The sequence below is a fragment of the Crotalus tigris genome, unplaced genomic scaffold (assembly GCF_016545835.1).
Source record: "Crotalus tigris isolate CLP2741 ecotype Arizona unplaced genomic scaffold, ASM1654583v1 scf7180000018107.405212, whole genome shotgun sequence".
Taxonomy (NCBI): domain Eukaryota; kingdom Metazoa; phylum Chordata; class Lepidosauria; order Squamata; family Viperidae; genus Crotalus; species Crotalus tigris.
The window spans coordinates 325,467-333,736 of NW_024096828.1; positions in this window are offsets into that span (position 1 = coordinate 325,467).

The following is an 8,270-nucleotide window of genomic DNA, read 5'->3' on the forward strand; positions in this document are numbered from 1 at the left end:
GTGTGCAGCAGCAGCCAAAAAAGCTAATACAATCCTGGGTTGTATAAACAGGCATAGAATCAAGATCACATGAAGTATTAGTTTATAATACTTTATAAAACCCTATTAAGACCACACTGGAATACTGCCAATTTTGGTCACCATATCACAAAAAAAGACATTGAGAGTTTAAAAAAAATTCATAGGAGAGCAACTAAAATGATCAAACTTAGACTAAAACATACGAAGAATGGCTGCGGGATTTGAGTTTGGCTGATCTAAAGAAAAGAAGAAATAGGGGAGACATGATAGCAGTATTCCAGTATTTGAAGGGCTGCCACAAGGAAGAGGGGGTAACGTTATTCACCAAAGCTCCAGAGGGAAAGACAAGAAACAATGGTTGGAAACTGATCAAAGAGAGAAGCAACCTGGAATTACCGTAAATGCCGGCGTATAAGACGACTTCCGCGAGCGCTGAAATCGGTGCCAAAGACGGGGGTCATCTTATACACCGAGTCGTCTTATATGCCGGAAATACTGGTAGTTTCCGGCGTATAAGACGACGTTCTAGGAATGCAGCCCGGCTATAAAGACGGGGGTCGTCTTATATGCTGGGTCGCCTAATACGCCGGCATATACGGCAAGAAGAAACTTCCTAACAGTGAGGACAGTTAAGCAGTGGAACAGCTTGCCTCCAGAAATCGTGGGCTGTAAGGACCCACCCCACTTTGCATCTTAAGAAGACAGAACTCTTGGAATAATTCTTCCAACAGGAATCCTTTATTAAGAGAAAATGGTTGCAGGCATGCTAGACAGGACTTGGGGTCCAAGCTCTCCCATTCAAGGTTTTAAGGGGTTCCCCAGTAGTCCCACCCAATCAACCCCCCTTCCCGTGATAGTTTCAAGTATCACAATTCCACCCCGTTTCTTCTTTCTTCCGTCTGGATGGAGACTTCAGATAACTACATGAAAGGCAAATACTCTTCTTTGTTAATGCTAATGGTCTCTGTTGCTAACGCTTTGAGGTTACAATAGGTTACAATAAACACACATTCAGCATTCAGCTCTTTGAAGTCTACTGAAGGAAGTGAGGGCCATAAAGCCCCTTTGTTCTCCCCCTTCTCTCCCTCTTAGGGCAGAATCCAAAGAAGGCAGAATTGGGAGTTTCTATATTTGATAATTAAAGATGAAATATGATTGGATTCTGACATCCGGCCCCTCTTAACAATAAGAGAGATCCACCTGAAAGAAAACACAAGTAAAAAATTTAGTTATGCTTGTTAGGATACTCTGTGTGAAACTTCTTCAATAGCTTCGGGGCTCTGACGTGACGTTTATGGACCCACTCATTTTGTGAGGCAGGGAGGTGTTTCCAGGCAACTAGGTACTGAGTTGTTCCATGATATCTCCTAGAGTCAAGGATCTCTTGTATTTCGAAGTGTTGTTCCCCCTCCACCAGGATTGGAGGTGGTGGGGGGGGGATTTTTGGCCGTAGAGGTGACTGATGCTCTCTTTTCAGCAAGCTGCAATGAAAAATTGGGTGTATTTGCCTGATGTTTTTGGGTAATTCTAATTCTACTGTTACTGGATTTATGATCCTTTTAATTGGAAAAGGTCCTATATATTTTGGTCCAAGTTTTTTACAGGGCTGTATGGACTTTAGGTATTTTGTAGATAAGTACACCATTTCTCCTATAATGAATGGTGTAGGCTCAACCCTTTTTTTATCGGCTTGTGCTTTGTATGCCCGCCTAGCTTCATCTAGTGATTTTCTGCCTATTGGCCAGGTGTTTTGTAGGTTTTCCATCCATTCTTTCAGTGAAGGGATCGTTGGTTCTTTTGGGGTTAACTCTGGCATAGGGTTGAAACTTTGGCCGTTGGCTATTTGAAAAGGAGTGTAGCCTGTGCTGGAGTGGACTGCATTATTGTAGGCAACTTCTGCAAAAGGAAGTAAGTCCGTCCAATCACTCTGTTGGAAATTTAAAAGCATCTCAAATATGCTCAAGTCCGACTGGCACCGTTCCGCTTGAACATCTCCGTGAGGGATGGTGGCTATATTCAATCCCTGAGTGGTCCCCTAAAAGGATAAAATTCCTTCAAATGCGACGTAAATGCACTCCCCTATCAGAAGATGATGCGTTGGGTGTGCCCCGTGCAATCTGTAACAATGGTGCTGGATGAAAGTTTTTTGCTAGAGCCTTTGGCAGTGGAATTTTTTGGCAAGGATAAGTGCACCTGTTTGGAAAATAGGTCCGTTGACTGTCCAGATAAAGTATTCCCATTTGCTTTCGGCAATTCCACTAGTAAAATCCTGGCTATTTCCCTCCAGGGGGCTGATGGACCTTTGCCACTGGTTGCAATAGTCCTGGCAATGTCCCTTGCAACCTCTTTGCTGTGGCACATTTTGGACAACTGGCTATATAACTTTCGATGTCCTTTTTCATGGATGGCCACCAAAATTGCCGTTTAATTAATGTAAAGTTTTTACAAATCCAAAATGCCCTGCTGATTTTGTGTCATGGCAAAGGTGCATGAAAGTTACTCTTTGAGTTGTTGGTATATATAACTTTTCCCCTATCCAAGGCAACCCGTCTTTCATTGTGCACACATTTTTGTTTTTCTGGAACCAATCATCTGTTTCCAAACTTTTTTCTGAATTCAATTCCAGTTTGGCTGTCCAGTTGTTGGTTTTTTGGCTTGTGTTCTTGTGGTTACGGCGCTGCCAGTTTGTGACTCTGCCAGTATTTGGTCTAAGAGTCTGTAGGTTCGTGCGCTGTTATATTGGGGCATGCGAGATAGTGCATCTGCCATGAAGTTCTTTCTTCCTGGTAAATGTTTGAGCTTAAATTGGAATTGGTGAAAATGCTGGGACCAGCGGGCTTGTTTGGGATTGAGTTTCCTGGGAGTTTTCAGGGCTTCTAAATTTTTGTGATCAGGCCATACCTGGAAGGGGATTTTGTTGCCTTCCAGGAACTGTCGCCACGTGAGTAATGCCCAACGTATCCCTAATGCCTCCCTCTCCCATCTGGGCCAGCCCTGTTCTGTTTCCGTGAGTTTCTTGATGTATATGCACAGGGTTGTAATACTCCATCATTTTCTTGTAATAAAACAGCCTCCACTGCCACATCACTTGCATCTGCCTTGTATTATGAGGGGCTTGTCCCATGTCTGGGTGCCTTAGTACTGGTTTCGGCAGAAAAAATCTCCTTTAGTCTCTCAACGCTGCTTTGCACTCCTTGTCCATGTTAGTGGCGGGCTAGGTTTTACTGAGGATGTTCCCTTCGTTTTTAGTAAGTTAGTGAGGGCAAGGCTATCTGTGCAAATGAGGGGATGAATTGGCGGTAAAAATTTTGCAAAGCCCAGGAAACTTTGTAGTTGTTTTCTTGTGCGGGGTGGTGCCCAATTTAGTACTGCTTTGACCTTCTCCGGGTCCATTTCAATGCCCTGTGGGGATATGCGATAGCCTAGGTAGTCTATCCTTTCCTGGTGGAATTCGAGAGTTTGGCATATAGGTGAGCGGCTCGCAGCTTCTTTAAAACCGCTCTGACAAGTTTGAGGTGTTCTTCTTTTGTTTCAGTAAAGATAAGAATGTCGTCCAAGTAAACAAGGACCCCCTTAAATAGGTGCTCCCTTAGAACGTCATTGATTAATTGCATAAAGACTGCAGGCCCCCCTTGTAATCCAAATGGCAAGACTTTGAATTGATAGCACCCCATGGGGCAGTTAAATGCAGTCTTCCATTCGTCCCCTTCCTTGATTCTCACGCGATAGTTAAAGCTTATCCTCCGCGTAAGATCTAGTTTAGAAAAAAATGTCCCTTTCGATAGGTGTGACAGCATGTCTTTCATGAGGGGCAGCGGGTATAGGTTGCTTTCACTGATTGTATTCAGGGCCCTATAATCCACGCATAAACGTAAAGAGCCATCCTTCTTCTCTCTAAAAAGGACCGGGGCAGCCACTTTAGGCTTAGCTGGTTCAATGAAACCTCTCTCCAGTTTTTTTTTTATAAATCTTTCCATTTCCTCCTTCTCCTTTGGGCTCATGGAGTATAATCTGGGTTTCGGGAGTTTTGCCCCAGGCTTGGATTCAATGGTACAGTCTGTGGGTCGGTGGGGGGGAAGCTCATTCGCCCTCTCCTCACTGAAGACTTCAGCAAGGTCCCTATATTCCTCTGGTATTTCTGTTAATCAGCTGTGGGTGACACACCTCTCCTATGGAGTGCTTTTTCTTTCTTGATTCCTGGTATGCCTCGCTGGGGTTTTAAGTCCATAGGGTCCCTCGCTTACGGGAATTTATTCCTGCGTACCCTCCAGATTTTTACTCCAGGGGTTCATTTTTTTCACCATTCCATCCCTAGAATCATTGGCATTCCCACCTGGGTCACCACAAACGTTAAGGTCCTCTTCATGGTTGCAGAAGGCACTCCGTGGAGAGTGGGTATGCAGAGTGGCTAGGTAAGCTGGCACCCCCTCCCCTGCTATGGATCCATCTAACTGGCCAACTGAGATTGGTTGTTCCAGTCTCCTTGATGGGATGCCCAGATTCCCCACTAGTGTTAGGCTAATGAGGCAGCGGGTGCAGCCAGAGTCTATTAAGGCTTTCACCTTCACAGCTTCGGGCATGGGGGGGATTAATATAGTCACTGTTTTGAAGATGGGTGTGATGCGTCCACTTACCAGGGGTTCGCCTTCCGAGCTGTCATCTGAGGCCTCCACCGTCCCTGTGGTGTAGGCTGGAGTTCTTTCCCCTTGGTGAGCAGAGGTGGGGTTTTCTGCAATTTCCATCATTTTCATGGCTGTTTCTTTTGGCTTAGCTGAATACCCTCTGGGTTTGTTGATTGGGGATCTGTCTGGGTTGTGCTGGGGGGCCTTTTAGCGGCATTCTACAGCTCGATGCCCTTCTCTTCCGCACTTGAAACACCCCATCTGCTTCTTGGCTGTATCCGATGATTTCACCGGTTGGTGTGTCAGCTCAGGCGGTGGGCGGCTCCATTGTTTTCCTCGGCGATGCCTCTTCAATATGTCGATCTCTGCTTCCTCTGCCAAGACGTACCATTCCTCAAGTCGATGTGGGTCTCCTCGGGGCAGGCAAGCATCATAGAGATCATAGTTTAGTCCGTCTTTGAAACGGCCAAGGAGGATGTCTTCTGGCCAATTCAGTTTGCTGGCAATGGCTCGGAATTCTTGTGTATACTCAGCCACTGGGCGTTTGCCCTGCCTCATCGTTGTTATTCTTTCACGGGCTTTGCGATCAGCCAGGGGGTCTTCAAATAGTCTTCTCAAAGAGGACATGAAACGGTTGAAGTTACTGAGTTCTGGGGCATTGGAGTCATGCAGGTTCACCACCCAATCTGCAGCTGGTCCATCCAGGGCAGATTGCACGATCCGGATGCGGGCTTTGTCTCTGGGGATGTCCTGCCCATATTCCTCCATGTAGCTGAGGACTTGGGTTAGGAAAAACCCCAAGCGTGTTGGCTCCCCTTTGAATTTCACCTCCAACGGTGGGCGTCTTGGAATGGATCGGTGCCTCCATTGTGGGTGGTAGTGTCTTCCGTCCAGATTTCCATCTTGGGTCCGGTAGGGGGTGGGAGCTCCTGGATCAGTAAATGTCCCTGGGGTTGCAGGTTCCACGTCCCCCTCGGTGTCTCTCCCTTTGTGGCTCCAGGAACTTGGGCGGGCGTAGGGCTCAGGAATCTCCTCTCCTAGGGAGCTGAGAGTTCTCTTCATCAGGTCAATAGCTCTCTCTAGGATCCAGTCTGAGTACGGCATACAGCTTCCTCCCTCTTCACTTGCGTGCAGGGATTTCTCCATCTCCTGCTTCCATTCTGGTTGCTTGGTCCCCCGTCTCAGGGTCGCTTTTCTTGATTCCTTTCCCCACTCGCTTTTCTTTCCAACGCCCATCGACCAGCGAGGCTTGTGGTCCTGTGTCTCCACCACTTCTTCTTCTGAGAACTCTGGCCTCTCGGATCCCAACATCTGGCAAGGTTCCAACTGGGTCAGCGGCTCTCTTTCCAGGGAGTTTTCTCCCTCTCTTGCTTCGTTGTCTGACATGGTAAATTTTTGCAAAATCCCCCGGCAAGGGTCTACCTTCCAGGTGTATTAATTTTGCAAGTCCTGTCTAATGTAAGGACCCACCCCACTTTGCATCTTAAGAAGACAGAACTCTTGGAATAGCTCTTCCAACAGGAATCCTTTATTAAGGAGAAATGGTTGCAGGCATGCTAGACAAGGACTGGGGTCCAAGCTCTCCCCAATTCAAGGTTTTAAGGGGTTCCCCAGTAGTCCATCCCAATCAACCCCCCTCCCAGTGAAGTTTCAAGTATCACAATTGCCACCCCGTTTCTTTCTTTCTTCCGTCTGGATGGAGACTTCAGATAACTACATGAAAGGCAAATACTCTTCTTTGTTTATGCTAATGTTCTCTGGTGCTAACACTTTGAGGTTACAATAGGTTACAATAAACACACATTCAGCATTCAGCTCTTTGAAGTCTACTGAAGGAAGTGAGGGCCATAAAGCCCCTTTTTTCTCCCCCTTCTCTCCCTCTTATGGCAGAATCCAAAGAAGGCAGAATTGGGAGTTTCTATATTTGATAATTAAAGATGAAATATGATTGGATTCTGACAGTATCTGTCAATGGATGGTCCCACCAGTCGGGATATTTCTTGAATTTTTCAGCTGCTAGAAATTCCTCTCCAGAGGCCATATTGCTCTTCAGACCTTTTATAATGAATTTGATCATGAGAATTTTAGGGTAAAAAATAGTTGATATATTGCCTAAGGATATTTGTAGATTTTAATAAAATGGTTTATTGATGTAGTATCCCTAATGGTTCATATACCATATATCCCATAGACTTTTTAAAAAACCTGGATTTGTTCATGATTGAGGATATCCTTATTTGGGTCAAGACTAGAAAAAATGTGAATTTCCATCAGCACCCACATTCCTATTGTACAGAAGATCCTTTGATTGGACAGCAGAGCCGCTCCTCACCTTCACAGTCTGTGAAGCAGAAGCACAAGCAGAAGCCCTAAGAAGCAGTTTGGAATGATGTCATGAAAAGACAGGTCTCTTTTGATCCTTGATTCTTCCCAACTGTATATCCCAATCCTTATTTATAACACTTACAAATGCCATGGTGAAACAATTATTTGCAGAAGAGCCAGTTCTTAAAAACCCTGATCCTGAGGAACCTTTCATCATCCAAGCTGATGCTAGTGATGTTGCAGTGGGGACAGGCCTCCTACAGAAAATCCTTAGGGGGGATCTGCAGCCCTATACCTACACTTCACGAAAGCTTTTGGAAACAGAGAGGAGATGGGCTGTTTGAGAAAAGGAGGCTTTTGTGGTAAGATGGGCATTATTAACGTGGCACCATTTCTTGGAAGGGAGTAAAGTGCCTTTCGAAGTATAGACTGATCATTATTATTATTCAAAATAATTCCATACAGAAGACAAGGATAGATCTATCACTTACACACCAACACCCCACTCATTTTACAGAAAGGGAAGGACAAACACAAACCTGTGGGACTTTGTAGATGCCTGCTAATGTTGACATCTGGATGGAGATGTCTCTGCTAGCTCCATCAACAAGAGCCAAAAGCTTGTCTTTCCTTCCAAAGCTGTAGTTGGGAACATTGGCTTCTCCAGTAGAGAGCATGTCCAGCAAGGCATCTGAAGTGCCAAGGGTGTTATCATAGTTGTCATGGATGTTGTAGCTGAGTGTGAGATTGTGCAGCAGCTGGGGATTCTCCCTCACCAGTTCAATATTGAAAATCATGCGTAGTATATTTTCCTTTCCATAGGATAAACTAGTGTAAAACCATGATCATGTTAATATTAGCATCATCAACAACGACAATACATTTTTTTTTCCTTTTAATCATCTTTTATCTCTACAAACTAGCTGAAACATAAGCCAATATTGATCCAAAACTAGAGGCAAATGATAGTCACCCATCACCCTTTAATATTGTTAGTGTTGAGGATGGGGATAGTCCTCAAAAAGATTTAACAAATATAAAATTATTTTTAGCAATAATAATATTTGTAGCACAGAATAATTCAGTCATTAAAGAAGAACCACCATTAAAGGAAGGAGATTTTTGATCAGTAACTCAGAGAAGCTGTTCTAAAAACAAGTCATCTTCTATTCCTTTAAAAATCAGACATTGCATATCAATCGGTTATAAAAATAGGGAAATGGTTGGGCAGAGGAAATTAGAACCATTTCAATCATTACTTTCAACCAAAGTCAGTATTCCAGTCATGAATTTAGGATTGAA